Below are 14,209 nucleotides of genomic sequence, written 5' to 3' on the forward strand. Positions count from 1 at the left end.
TTTAGGCGCTCAGTTATGATTGTTTGAATAGACGAGATATAAGTGGCACTTTCAACATTTCTGTTTTTTGCCCCTTTTAGAGCGGTGCTTCCCCTTTACCCTGAGCCGTGGCCAGGTGGGGTGAGGTCCATACATCCTCCAAGCGGGGTAAGATGTTAATCTCCTTTGGTTACTGTGACAATTCCATTCAATGTTTGAGATTCTGGCACTATATAAATTGTGTTTATAGTTGTGCTTAAAAATATATGTTATTTTGCACTAGGATTGAATAACTGCAACCTAGTACTCATACATTTACACGGATGCAATGTTCTCTATCATGTCTTCAGTCTAATTTCTCAATGTTTTCACTATTTCCAGCAATCTCTCACTTGGAAATGTGAAGTCACCGATACAGACATCTAGTGGATACAGGTGATCTGAGTATCGGTTTTCATATTTACTTATAATTTTGAGCACGTTTGTCTTTTTTCAAACACTATTTCGTAGTAGCAAACAGATTATTGTAGGTCCTGACGAAAGCAATGACAATTTGTGTCTATTATTGCTGAAACATGTTGACCCTTTAAACTCATTCAGATGACCCAAGAATAATTTGGTTGTCTCTATCTACTTTTTAATATTGGTAAAGTGGGTTGCAACAGAATAAAGTTACTTTCAGCACCCTCTCATCCAATTTTATCCCACACACTTTTTTCCTGTTTTTTCACTTTTTTTGCACTACGACATCAGTCCCCCCCCTTCTGTAACATCGTCCCAGTTGAGGAACAAGGCCACGTTAATCTATCTGATCTTGGGTTGGTTTTTACAATCATAGCCCCCCATGAGAAAGATAATAGATGACACCACCAGTGGTCTTAGAAAAGGAACCCAAATGATGAAGGGCGGTTCCGTGTGGTGACTGATGGGCATCCTTATATGATCTTGTAAACAAAAACGGTGTGTGGGGGGTCAAGGGGAAAGTTTAATGACCTGTCTGCTCGCTCCCCAACATCAAGATACAAAACACACAAGAGCAGATCAAGTCTGAAAAAATGTGTGCCTACATCAGTAGCCGTGTGGTACTGGTGGTGAATGCGTGAGACAAGGGTTGCCAAAACCATTGACTAGAAGTAGAGGGAGGCTGAAACAATTCCCATCAGACCACCCATGTGGTGGAGTTTACGTCATGTGGGAAATGTTGATCATGCCATCCCAAGACCGACCATATAGTGCCGGTGCAGGAATGGATGTCAAAAGTATCATCATAAACATGCATCCTAAAGTGATGTGAATGAAAAAAGTGCAGTGCTCAAATAATATTAAAGATAAAATTAACTATCCGGACTCCTGGAGGCATTGCGACAGAAGTACGGGTGTTAAAGATTAAAAAACACGCTGGGTAGAAAGACTACCCTCTAGCGCAGTGTGGTATGGTCGACATGTTTCAGCTTTGGGGGCATCTAGCCCAGCTTTCTTCAGGACCGATGACAAAAAAATCAGCTACTACAACTACATACAAGGTGTATAGATGATGAATAATAGACATGTACTGACAAAGTTACTTCTATATCGAGAGTGTGAATACTTAAGTGTCCACTGAAGGGAGAGAAATAAATCTTCTTCCCAGCTTTGTGTGGGTGACGACCTCACCTCACCCGGCAACCGCTCGGGAGAAAGAGGCCCCGCTCTCTCCGTCGGTACCTCGACACTGATGGCGAGCGGAAGTGTCGAGGTACCGACGGAGAGAGCGAAGTGAAGGTAGAAACCTTTCAACACACTTCTTAGAGAAGTGTTCAGTATTACAACTACCAAACACTCTGAAGAAACTTCAATCCATATTAGGATTCTTAAATTTTGGCAGAAAATACATTCCAGATTATGCAGAATGGGATAAACCATTCTAGGAGTTATTTCCTCCAGACTTTTCAAGCATACATTGGACATCTGAACACATACAGATTTTATGTTCAGTATAAGCTGACATGCTAGCTTAAAAACACTTACACACACGTGTAAATGCCACAAACTTGGTGATCTGGTGCATTGTGGGTTCATCAGGGTACACCTATGTTACATTTAATAACAGTGATACTGTACTAATTGCACATAAATCACATTTATACATCAATGCTGAGATGCATTTTGCATCGACCCAAAAAATTCTGACAGCGGTACAGACTGCTGGGGTGAGATAGAGAGAGAGAGAGAGAGAGCATTGGCTCAGGGGAAATGAATAACTGTTGTGACTCTGGTGCCAGCCTTACAGGCAGTCACAAAAACTAGCATTCCTAACACAAAAGCATTGCATCTGAGTTGGATACGGTGAGCCAACTCACTCCCTGCAACAGATGTAGAAAATCGATTTGACTCAACACTACAAACACAGGCATTTCTGCAATATGCAAATGATTATATCCTCTGCCTAATGAAGTTATGGCTCTTGATCAGTATGTTTACATCATCTATACTGATGGTTCTGCACAGCTTGCGGTAGGGACAAAGCAACAATATTCTGCAGTGTGCGCTACCGTAAAGGGGCACATGCAGGATGGATAATTCCATACTAACAAGACCTACCTGCAGTCACTTGGGGATTGCACAGCACAGCTGGATGAACGTACGGTTCAAATTCTGGTACTAGAGAATATGGTTCCTTAATTTCTCATACTCATTGCGTTTGATTTGTATTATTGTGTCCAGTCTTACAATGACAATATACACTATTAGAGCCAGAATGGATTCAGAGATTTTAAAGGGTACACCATAAAGCATAAAGCGCTTTGGGGCAAGTGGCTAAGTTAAAAGAATGCTTGCCATGGGACTCATATGATTCAGACTGAGTCATCACCATGTATGGAAGTCCATGGTTGCTGTCACTGCAATTACTCGTTCCAATCCAAGAGTAGATAGAGACATCATGATGGCTGGCAACATTGAACACCCACTTGCTGAAAGACACCCATTTGCTGAAAGGCTTTCCAACTAAGTACTCCTACCAGTTAAGTGCACAAATAATACCATTTTCTCATATTACCAGAGTGGGGGCTAGAGCAATACCGAATTCAGATCGCAGTTTAGGTTTAATCCTAGCAGCACATGAGAGCCTAGCATCTGCACACTGGGGTGGCGGCTACAATTTCACTATTGAAGCCAGGTGTTTACAAACAGGGTAGGGACATCTGCCAGCAGTTGAAGGAATCTACCGTAGAGCGGCCACCGCAAACAACTCTTTTGATCTCAGACATCTTAATCGTATTTATCTGGAGCCTTGTGGCCCCTTACAATCAGATGAGGCTTACAAATTCATCTTCGCGGCAGTGGATTACTGCTCTTGATTCCTATGGGTTTAGTCACCGCAATCGGCTGACGGCTGAACTGTTATCTAAGACTTGCAAGTTTTAATCAGGATATACGCAGTTCGCACATTCCATTTGGACCAGGGGCTGGCGTTCACCTCTAAGGCTTACAAAGATACCATGGGAAAATTCGGTGTGACCTATGGTACTTGTCCCCAATCATCCAGAGGGAAATTTGGTAGTGGAGAGGAAGAACTGGGACTTAAAGCAGTGTTTACCAGTGAAGGTATTAGGCTATCACCTATATGGGGTAAAAAGAGCACTAAACAAACCACCTAGAATATCATTGGGCGGACATACTCCCTACGGGATCCTGTTTGTGGTTAAGCAGCCATCTTAGAATGGGTACTAGGGCATTGTAGAGGCAATAGTGAGAAGTAGTTGGCAGGGTTCTGAGCTTACCCTGGATGATGCTCGAGGGTGTAGTTGTACTTGCAATTGTAGACCACAACATTCAATGCGAGGAGGCATTTTTGCTTGTAGATTTCCAAAAATAGTCAATAATGCATGATGATCGATCACGGATGTGAAAGGGTTCCCGTAGAAGAATATGTGGAAGTGTTCACAAGCCCACACCACTGTCTAGCTTTCTTTCTCAGGTTGTAAGTATGATCAGGTTGGGACAAACTTTAGATGGCAGATGCCACAATACGACTTTGAGCATTTAGGTGTCTGCTATGCTGTGTAAGGATGACACCCAACCCGACTGAGCTAGCTTGAACAACAAACTCAGTAAGAAGCTTTGGATTGAAATGTGCCATTTCAGGAGTGTTCTTAATGGCTTGCTTGATTTTCCAGAAGCTTTACTCGCATTCATGTGACCAAAGAAAAGAAACGTTCCTTTTAGTGAAGTCTTTTAATTGGGCATTGACTGTGGTAAAGCATCATATGTGTCTAGAGCAGTAGTTGGCCATGCCAAGGAATGAACGTAACATAGAAACATCTTGTGGGGGCTGACAGTTGGCAGCGCTTGCAATTCGGCAGGATTGGGTGTCATGCCCCATCAGAAAAGATATGGCCAAACAATCTTAACTTTGTCTTATGAAATAGCATTTCTTGGCATTCAAAGGTAAACCGGCATCAGTGAGCAAATGACACACTTGCATGAGAGCTTTGTCATGCTCCATATGTGTAGCTCCGAAAACCAATATGTCATCATTATAATTGAAAACATTCATGACAGGCTGTATGATACGTCAAATGGCATCTTGGAATAGCTCTGCAGCTAATGACACACAAAAATGTAGTCTCTTGTAATGGAACAGACCAACATGTGTAGAAAAGGTTGTCATGTACCTGTAATTCTCCTTGAGTTCCAATTGATGATATCCTTTATTCAAATTTAGGCATGAGAATAGCTTTGCACAATTCAATTGTGTTATCATGTTGCCAATCTGCGGCTTGGATGTCATTCTCTTTCAATTGCCTTGTTCGCTTGATGCATATCTGTTGGAAATGGGGGGTCTCTAATTGGCAGTGGTAGGCACCCTTGTCCAAGTAGAGACCCTTCCTTCTGGTCAGGGTAAGGAAGTTACACACTTCAAATAACTTCTGCTCACCTCCTTAATAGCTTGGCATGAGCAGATAGGCTTATCCCAAAGGCAGTGTGTAAAGTATTTGTACTCCAAACACACAATAACACAGTGAAAACACCACTAATGGACACCACAACAGTTTAGAAAAATAAAGTGTCTATCTAAACTAAACAAGATCTAAACAACAAAAATCCAACATACAGGTGTCAAGAATGTGACGTTTTAAACAGTTACTTCAAAAATAGCACTTGTAGAAACAAATAGCTCCACCTGAGGCTATTACAACGTTGTGACAGGCATAAATCCAAAGTACGAGGCCAACCGTGAGATGCGCGACATCGGGCACAGAGTCACACAGACCCCCAAATCAACAGTACCTTGGAAACCAAGTCTATGGACGATGCATAGCATTGTGGTAGTGAGGCGTCGGTGCCGAGGTAAAGCCAGTTCCATGGTTGCCACAGGTGGTGTCAGTGGTGAGGCATCGGTTCCTGTGAAGCAATGCAAAGTGGAAGAGTTCATGAAATCACCCTCGTCAGTTATTGGCTCCACGATAACGTGATCCTGGCACTGGCGGTGACGGCACCCTTGCAAGCACTGATGTCAGGAAGGCCGATAACTGCAGGTGTCAAGGGCGTCGGAGCTGCAGTGCAGGCGGAGCGATATGTTATGCACTTCACGCGCGGTACCCCTGGTCTAGGTGTGCGTCGCAGTATCGCTGACGGTGTTGCAGTTGTTTTTCTTTCTTTGCGGCACCAATCACACAATTCTCAGTTCTCAGGAACTGGAATTTGTGCGCTTTGAATTGCAGGAGTCCAGGGGCTGGTCAGCGAGCTGCTTGTGAAGTCTTTGTGGTTTTGAGACTTCAGAACAGGAGGCAAGCACACACAAGACCTTGGAGATTCTTCTTCAAGGAGGTTCACAGCAAAGTTCCAGTCTTTGTCCTCTCCTTGGCAGAAGCAGAAGCTGCAGACCAGCACAGCAAAGCACACACAGCAAAGAGGTGGTACTCCTCCTCACAGCTCTCCAGCTCTTCTCCTTGGCAGAGGTTCCTCTTGAGTCCAGAAGTGATCTAATTCTCTATGGTTTATGGTCTAACACTTTTACACCAATTTTTCTTTGTCCTGTTTGTGGCAAGGGTCTCTAAACCCAGTCCAAACCAGTTCTGTCCTCTCTGGGGCAGCATGGCCACAGGAGGTGGAGACAGCATTGTCTAAAGAAGACACATCCTATTCAGGTGCAAGTGAAATTATTCCTACCTCCTTAAGTGCAGTCAAGGTCTATTCAGCCCAGCTATGAGTCACCCAGGAACTGCAGGACACACCTCAGCCCCCCCCCCCTTTGTGGATGACTACAGTAAATGCACATTATCAACTCCTGTCATCCAAAACCTGACAGTCAATACACAAACAGCAGAGGCACACAAAAAGGTTAAACAAGAAAATACCTAAAGTGGCATTTTCAAACACAGTTTAAAAACCATCTCCTCAAAAAGATGTGTTATTAAATTCTTTGGTAGAAAGTCTTCTAAAATCTAAGGATTTCCCCAACACGGCATGTTCTGCATATAACCTGAGGAGGCTGGTATGGAATTTAGCCAAAAAGGAGGATATTATGCAAACAGCTGAGGCATTGATTAAGGAAAGTGATCAGGGTATTCAGGGTGACATGAATATGATTATTAAATGGAGTTTTATCACAGAGTCTATCGTGGGGAAATTTTCTACTGGAAAGATCAGCAAAATTACCACTAATTTGAATATACATAAAATATGGTTTTTCCCCATACTATTAAGGTTAAAGAAAGTACTCAATAGAGCTGTCCTTGAGGCATACGCCCATAGATTTTGTCAGACCTACACAGTGTATAAAGAAAACCTGAAGGAACTTAAGGAGACCTACAAACAAGAAATATGGAAAGCAAAATTTAAATATTAAACTGGGATTTGGAATAGCTTACTACCCGCCACTAAGCAAAATAATGCAAAAAATGGTTGGGGGGTTATTAATATCCTCAAAAGGGGAGGCTGTAGGGCTTTTTTTGTAAATATACCCAAACCCAGTAGGGTAATGTTTATAACCAATTTGTATGGTGTATCGGTTCGGGTGGGAAAACACCCATACAGGTTGGCTTCAGGTGAGGTAAAGAATATATCACTAACTACTGCAGGGAATGGAGAGTGTCTTGATTTGAACTCTAATGATCATATTATTGATTCTAGTCCTGATCCAAATTTTGATTTTGAAATTCCAAGCTGTAATCAAGTATTGACCCTGTTATGTGGGCTGCGAGCAAATGGTGCCCCGGGACATAATGTACTACTACTATTACTGAATGCCCTGTTTTGTGTTAATAATGATCTGTGGGTAGGCCTTTTGCATAATTTATTTAGGGATGATTTGACATTGGGGGTTGTTCCGGAGTCATGGCAAGGTAGCATAGTACAACCAATTTATAAAAGCGGCACGTTATCAAACCCCGTTAATTATCGACTAATTTTGTTGACTGATGTCAATGCAAAGGTGTTTGCTTCTTTTCTTGTAATAGAACTGGAAGACTGGGCTACGAAGGAGAGTATTATTTCATTTAATCAGACTGGTTTCCAGAAAGGTCAATCCACTACCACTAATTTGTTGGTTCTAACTTTGCTTACTGAGAAGGCTGTCTTGAGTAAGCAAAATGTATATATTGCGTTTATTGACTTTAAGGCAGCCTTCGACTCTGTGCCTCGAAACTTATTATGGAAAAAACTTTCAGATCTGGGAATCCCAAAGAAATTGTTGAAAGCTAATATGCTTCTGTATACCAACACTTGGGTTCAAGATAAGATTGGGGAGGGTACATATAATGGCCTGAAGCAGGGCTGTGTTCTTGCTCCCTGCTTATTTAACTTATTCTGATCAGATCTTTCATAGCATTTGGATGTTGTTAATGGGCATGCTCCCTGGATGGGGGGAGTGCAAATTAGCTACCTCCAGTATGCTGATGATACGATTCTTTAGAGCCATACCCCCATCGGCCTACAAAGACTTATTACTGCCTTTGATGATTATATACTGCAGAATGGCCTTGAACTGAATGTTAAAAAAACTAAAGTGATGAAAATTGGTGTAGTTAAACAGAAGTGTATTCCCTGGAAAGCCAGAGCAGGTACAAGGGGTGATATTTGACAATCATATGTCTTTTAAATTTCACCTTAAAGATCTAAGGGTCAAGACTGTGACATTGATCCGGCTTTTAAATGTTTAAAGAAATCACTATAATCCCAAAATCAAAGCCAAGTTACAACCTACCCTCATTTATGGTTCTCCGATTACTAGAGGAAAAAATGTAAAGGTGCTCGACTTACTGATTGGTAAGGTTTTTAAAGCAATCTTTGGAATTGCCAGGTCAGTGTGTCAAGCAGCAATTAGATTGGAATTCGGTCTCCAAAGACAGTGCCTGGTAACAAAAGGATCTTTCCTAAAATGTATGGCTGCATTGTCAACATCAGCCCCTGCATCTTTAGGGAATATCTGTTGGCAAGAAATTGATAAATCTGCTTACACTACGAAATGGAGAGCTTATATTTTAACATCCCTACGAGATATTGGCCTGCAAATTGAACTGCCAGCTCTGAAAATGCCCAACCATAAATTAATTTAAAAAAAGCATATTAAAAATGAATCTTTCCAATTGGATAAAATTGCTTTAGCTGAGAAAAACTATGCATGGTACGTGATCAATTCATATCAATCCCCGCGTGTTCAGCCATATTTAAATGTTTTCTTTTCTGTAAAGTTTAAAAATACGTTTTTAAGGCTACGTATGGGTATAAACCCAACAAAGGAGGGCACTCGATCTTGGATCAAACAGTGGCCGGATTCTAATTTTAGAGTTTGCGGATGGCCACAGGAAACTCTTGTACATATAACGTGTGTATGCCTGATGCTGAATAATCTTAGACGTTTATTTTTTAGAGCTTATTTTTTGATGGTGTGAGTCATTATCTGGTGAACCGGTTCCATTACTATGTCAACTGGTAACACTTTTAATGGCAGTTGACAAATGTCTACTATAGGGCAGATCCCCTCTTTTTTTATGGCCTTGGTGCTATTAGTTTTAACGCCTTAAAACTGTATTACTTAAATATTTTTTTCGATGGTATTACTTTGAATTGTAACAGCAGCTGGGTTACCATCGCAGCAAACTGATGCACTTTTTACGCATTAGCACTTTGAAAGGAAGGGGAAGTGAATGTTTATTGGTCATTAATATTTCTCTGTGATATCTATGGAAATAGTATGTAAAGCACACCGTCACTTTAAAATGTATAACGTACAACAATATTCTGTGACTAAGATGTAAGGTGGCTAGATTTGGGCTTTTCGATAAGGTTTTAAATTGTATTTATGGGACAGTTTTTTGTATTATGTTAAGAGAAGATCTTTTGTTTTAAATATAAATGTGTTTTTCTTGGCGACATAAGATGTTGTGATTGCAATGATTTTAATTAATCAAGCAATAAAGATCATGATGACTAAAAAAAATAAAAATTCTGAGTTCAGAGAGCCTAAACTCCATTTCTCTATCTTATCCCAATGGAAAGTTATACTTGCAAGATGTTACAAAGTAACTCTTGTGTTAATCTATGGGATAGATAGCCTTTTAATAGTGAACAACTAAATTGCCAGTAACTCACTATCATGACATGTAAAACACATCAGCTCATGTCCTACATTTAGATACACTGCGCCCTGCCCATGGGGTTCCTTGGGCCTACACGAGGGGTGTCTCAAATGTAAGAAAAGGGAAGGCTGGGGCCTGGCAAGTGGGTGCACTTGCCAGGTCGACATGGCAATTTACAATTGTGCTTGCAGACACTTCAGTGGTAGGTCTGAGACACATATACAGGGCTATTCATGGGGGTAGCACAACCAGTCCTGCATATCCAGTGGTAGCATTTGATTTACAGGCCCTGGCACACTTAGTGCACATTACTAGGTACTTGCCAGTAAATCAAATATGCATTTCCACTTTAGCACTGATTAGCAGTGGTAAACTGTCTAGAGTCCTAAAGCCAACATAAACATGTCAGGAAGCATAGAAGCAAAAAAAACTTGGGAATAACCCTGCAAAAAGGCAATTTCTAACAATATCCATGCAGATGTGTACAGCTCCTTTACTGTTCTTTTTGGGTACTACCACTATGGGAGAAACCCATGGAGTTTGACCAGTAGAATGGTCAATGATCTCATGCTTCAGTGAAGATTCAAGTTCCTTTTCAACAGCTTCCTGTAAGTGAAAGGGAACTGGTCTGTGTCTTTGAGCAATAGGATACACGTCATCATTAACGTGAAATTGGTTTTTCATAGTCTTGAGTTTTCTCAATCCATAAAAACAACAAATCGAATTGACTTACTATTTTCTGATGAAAATTCATGTTCTAGTTCACGGATATCAGTCCCATATCAGCGGCTGTGCTGAAACTGTGTAAACAGGTGCTTGATGCTGTACCTTGAAGTACATGTATGGATGCATGGACTTTTGTTTTCCTATGCTTCATTGTTGTTACAAATTAACCTTGACTTTTTAGAGGTGTCAATGCAGCCCAAGTATACACTTTAGGTTTCGATGGCATAAGTCAGGCCACTGGAGACTGTTCATAATCTTTCTCCACAGACATAATAATTATTGAAGTACCACTATTACTAATAAAAGGTATTGAACCACCATTGACTTTTGCTGTGATCTTCGGGCAATGTTTGAACGACTCATGTCGGTTTCTCTTGGACCAGTCTTTTTCCTCACAGGCCAGTCCAACATGCGCATGCTATTTCTAGGTAAACATCGAGATGACACACTCCACTTCTTCACTTGATATTGATACGGAAGAACTGTTTGATGAAGATGTAGATGTCAAATTAGTTTGTTTGATGTCGATTTGCCTCAGCTGATGTGGTAGCATAGTCTTATGGGTGTGCATTGAACACCGCTTCTGGAACGCTTGGGCGGCCATTTTGTCTTCACGTCGTGACTCACTTACTTTTTCCTTTGCTTTCAACACCATCAAAAAACGGTTCTCCTTTCCCCAGCCTTTGCAGATTTGACCAAAGAGGGACATTTACAGTTGTGTGGAAACAAAAATCCACACCTGAAGCATAACTCATTTTTGTGTGGGAAATTCACTGAATTCCTCGGCCTTGTAGTTGGGCTTATTTCTCACATTAATGATTAACTCTCTCTGGCCACCTACGGCTTCCATGTCAGAAGTTTGACGATCAAGCACGCACTTCAGCTCTGGCAGCCGTGAGAATTCGCTGCAGACTAAGATTTTTTCTCAGCATTTGTTGCCTGAACAAATCTGACAAGCATCAGTCAGTCACTCTATGGCGTACAGTTTGCTCATCATTAAATTAATTGAACTTAGTGTTTTAGCGTATCCAATCTCTCAAAAAATTTGTGAATGGTCTCACTGCTTTCTGTCTTTCTTGACTGAAGATGTGTCTTTGGTAATCCACATTTGGCATTGGATTGAATTTAAGATTCAAGGCTGCTTTGATTTGACTGTATGCAATTTCATCAGCTCACAGAATTTATTTATGACTACTTTTACACCGTCACTAGCAAGATTCTTAAGTATTTGATAATCTTCCTGTTCACTGCTTCTTCAGTCACATCAATTAAATCATCAAATGTCTCTATCCAGGCTGTCCATCTGTCGCCAATATTCAACTTTTTGACTGTATCGAATGGCAGTGGTGGTTTCAAGAAGGCGGTAGCATTGTAACCATTTACGAGATTGGCTGACACAGGTTGAAGCTACTTCCGACACTTTCTGCTTCATCCATACCATCTCAAAGGCTCTGTGCTGTGGTGGCCTCTTGGTCAGTTTAGACAGCCCATGGAGCCTAGAGGTCTCCCTGGGACTCCATGGGAGACCTTTGCTTTTAGGAGACCATGAGAGTTGTTCAGAGCCACTACCTGGAAGCTTTGGTGGTGGACCCCTTTGGTTATGGACAGCCTTGCAGCACAACCTGGGTGCTTTTTCTGGGGTTGCTTCCCCCAGCGCATTGTGGCCAGTGGCGTAACCAGGCGCTTAATAAATGTCCAATAATAATAATAATAATAATTGGTACAATGGCTTTCTTCACTCAGTACCGCTAAGCAATTGACTGTTTCTTGTATCACTTTATCTTTAGGAGTATTTTTGTGCCATCTGACACCTGGTTGATCTTTGCCTCACATCGCTTTTGTACACAGTGTTATCTTGCACTTTGCTACACTTTCAAAACCTGGTTGCATCCGCCTATTACATTGTCACTCCGTATAAATGTATGACTTTGAATTGCGTAGTAGTGCAGCACCTCTTTGAGTGGCATTTCCAGCAGGTGCTCGGCCACCGATGTGAGACTTCTCAGTTAAGCTTTAATCAACTTCAAATGCTTTACACTGAACTGGGGCTGCACTTTGACTCCACGTATGACAAATGTTGATTCTGCCATTAGACGAGGGCACGCGTGACACGCACAAGCAGTTTGTTGGACCACGTCAAACTCTCTGGGAGAGCACTGTCAATCTTTGGATTACTTATCCTCTATCTCGTCATCAGTTGTAGCATCCTTCCCAGCCTGGGTACTGAGGCCAACCAAAATCACGCGGCAAAACCAGATATAACAATCAACCATGGGAGATGCAAACCAGATGACAACGCTACAAAAATTAATATTGTCATTGATTTACAATCTGTCGAATCGACCCCTAACACAAGCTGAGGAAAGTGTTCTTCAAAAAGGATCGTCTTTCGTGCCCACACAATATACAGACTTTGTCAAGATGAAGGCAGAGGTCATAGAGTTCTGCAGAATGATACGTTTGAGAATATACTTCTTGGATAATCCAATACCTACTAATACTGAAGTGACAGAACTTTAAAATAAGTCCTCTTTTTGCCCTACATCTAACACAATTTTAAAGGAAGTAATTACTTTTGAAAAAAACGGTTCTTTCAGCAATAACACATATGGAGAAGAAGAAAAAAATTGTCTAACATAACATTTCTAAACTGCAAAAGTCTGCAATCATGGACCTAAAAAAGGATTCCTTGATTAATATAAAACAAGCGGACAAAGGGGGTAATTAGTATGCCTGATTATACCGCAGAAGTCATGAGACAGCTAAATGATCAGGAATGCTACCGCAAAATCAATAACGATCCGACAGCAGAACTACAAGGGGAACTAGCCAACATCCTCAAAGAGGGATATGATCAAGAAATGTTGGGTAAAAAAGAATTTGAATTTTTAGATCATAAACATCCTAGGATTCCGATCCTATATATCTTACCCAAGATACATAACCATGAAATTCACCCTCCAGGCAGTCAGATCGGGTCGGGATGTGACTCCTTGATGGAGCCCATCGCTAAATATGTGGACCATTTTTTAAAACCATTTCTCAAAGATGTCCCATCGCACCTTCGTGATACAACTGATTTTATCAAAAAAGTTGAATTGATGGATTTTGATGTAGGCAACAATTTTTTGTTACATTGGGTGTGGTATCAATGTATACCCAAATACCACAAGAAGATGGACTTCAGCAATTCAATGTTTTATAAATGAAAGAACCAAACCAGAAAGAGTCCCCCCCAGATTTTATTCTGCGACTGGCTACGTTTATTCTAAATAAAAACTATTTTAAGTTTGGAAACAATTTTTTCTACCAAATCAAAGTAGTTGCAATGGGGTGTCCTTTTGCCCCAGAGCTGGCAGTTCTTTTTTTTTTTTTTTTTTTTAAATTTTTGAAAACCTTTATTGCACAATAGAATCATACAAATACGGGCCTACAACCATCCGGCCGGCCTCGGCAGCATCTGAAGCGCAATAGCAAATGGTAAATGCGTCCCGGCAACATAGGAGCACAAGCAGGATAATACTAAGTTACACTGGAGACATATGTGCCACCGGGAAGCAGGAGAAGTGAGGTTTAATTTTAAAGTTTTTAGTATGACCATAAAAAGGGGCTAGAAAGGATCTGAGGCAAGATAGACCATCCAGGACATAAGTGGGCAAGTATCAGCATCATGATTAGGCAAACAATATCCGCTCAGCAATTGACCGCAGAGGACCGGACAGGAGAAAATGTAAGCTAGCATTACTACGGTCGGCAGTTACCACCCACACCATATCGATCCACCCAAAAACCCCAGGAAAAAGTGGGAGAGAAAGAGTAGAAGTAGGAGAATGAAAACCAAGGCCCATAGTAACAAAAAAGAACATAAGAACACCCGCCCCACCCTACACACATGCAAAGGCTACGGCCTACCCCCCCCCTCGCAGAGTGTCTGTCGCCCC

This window comes from Lissotriton vulgaris, chromosome 1_1, assembly GCF_964263255.1.
Source record: "Lissotriton vulgaris chromosome 1_1, aLisVul1.2, whole genome shotgun sequence".
NCBI lineage: Eukaryota > Metazoa > Chordata > Amphibia > Caudata > Salamandridae > Lissotriton > Lissotriton vulgaris.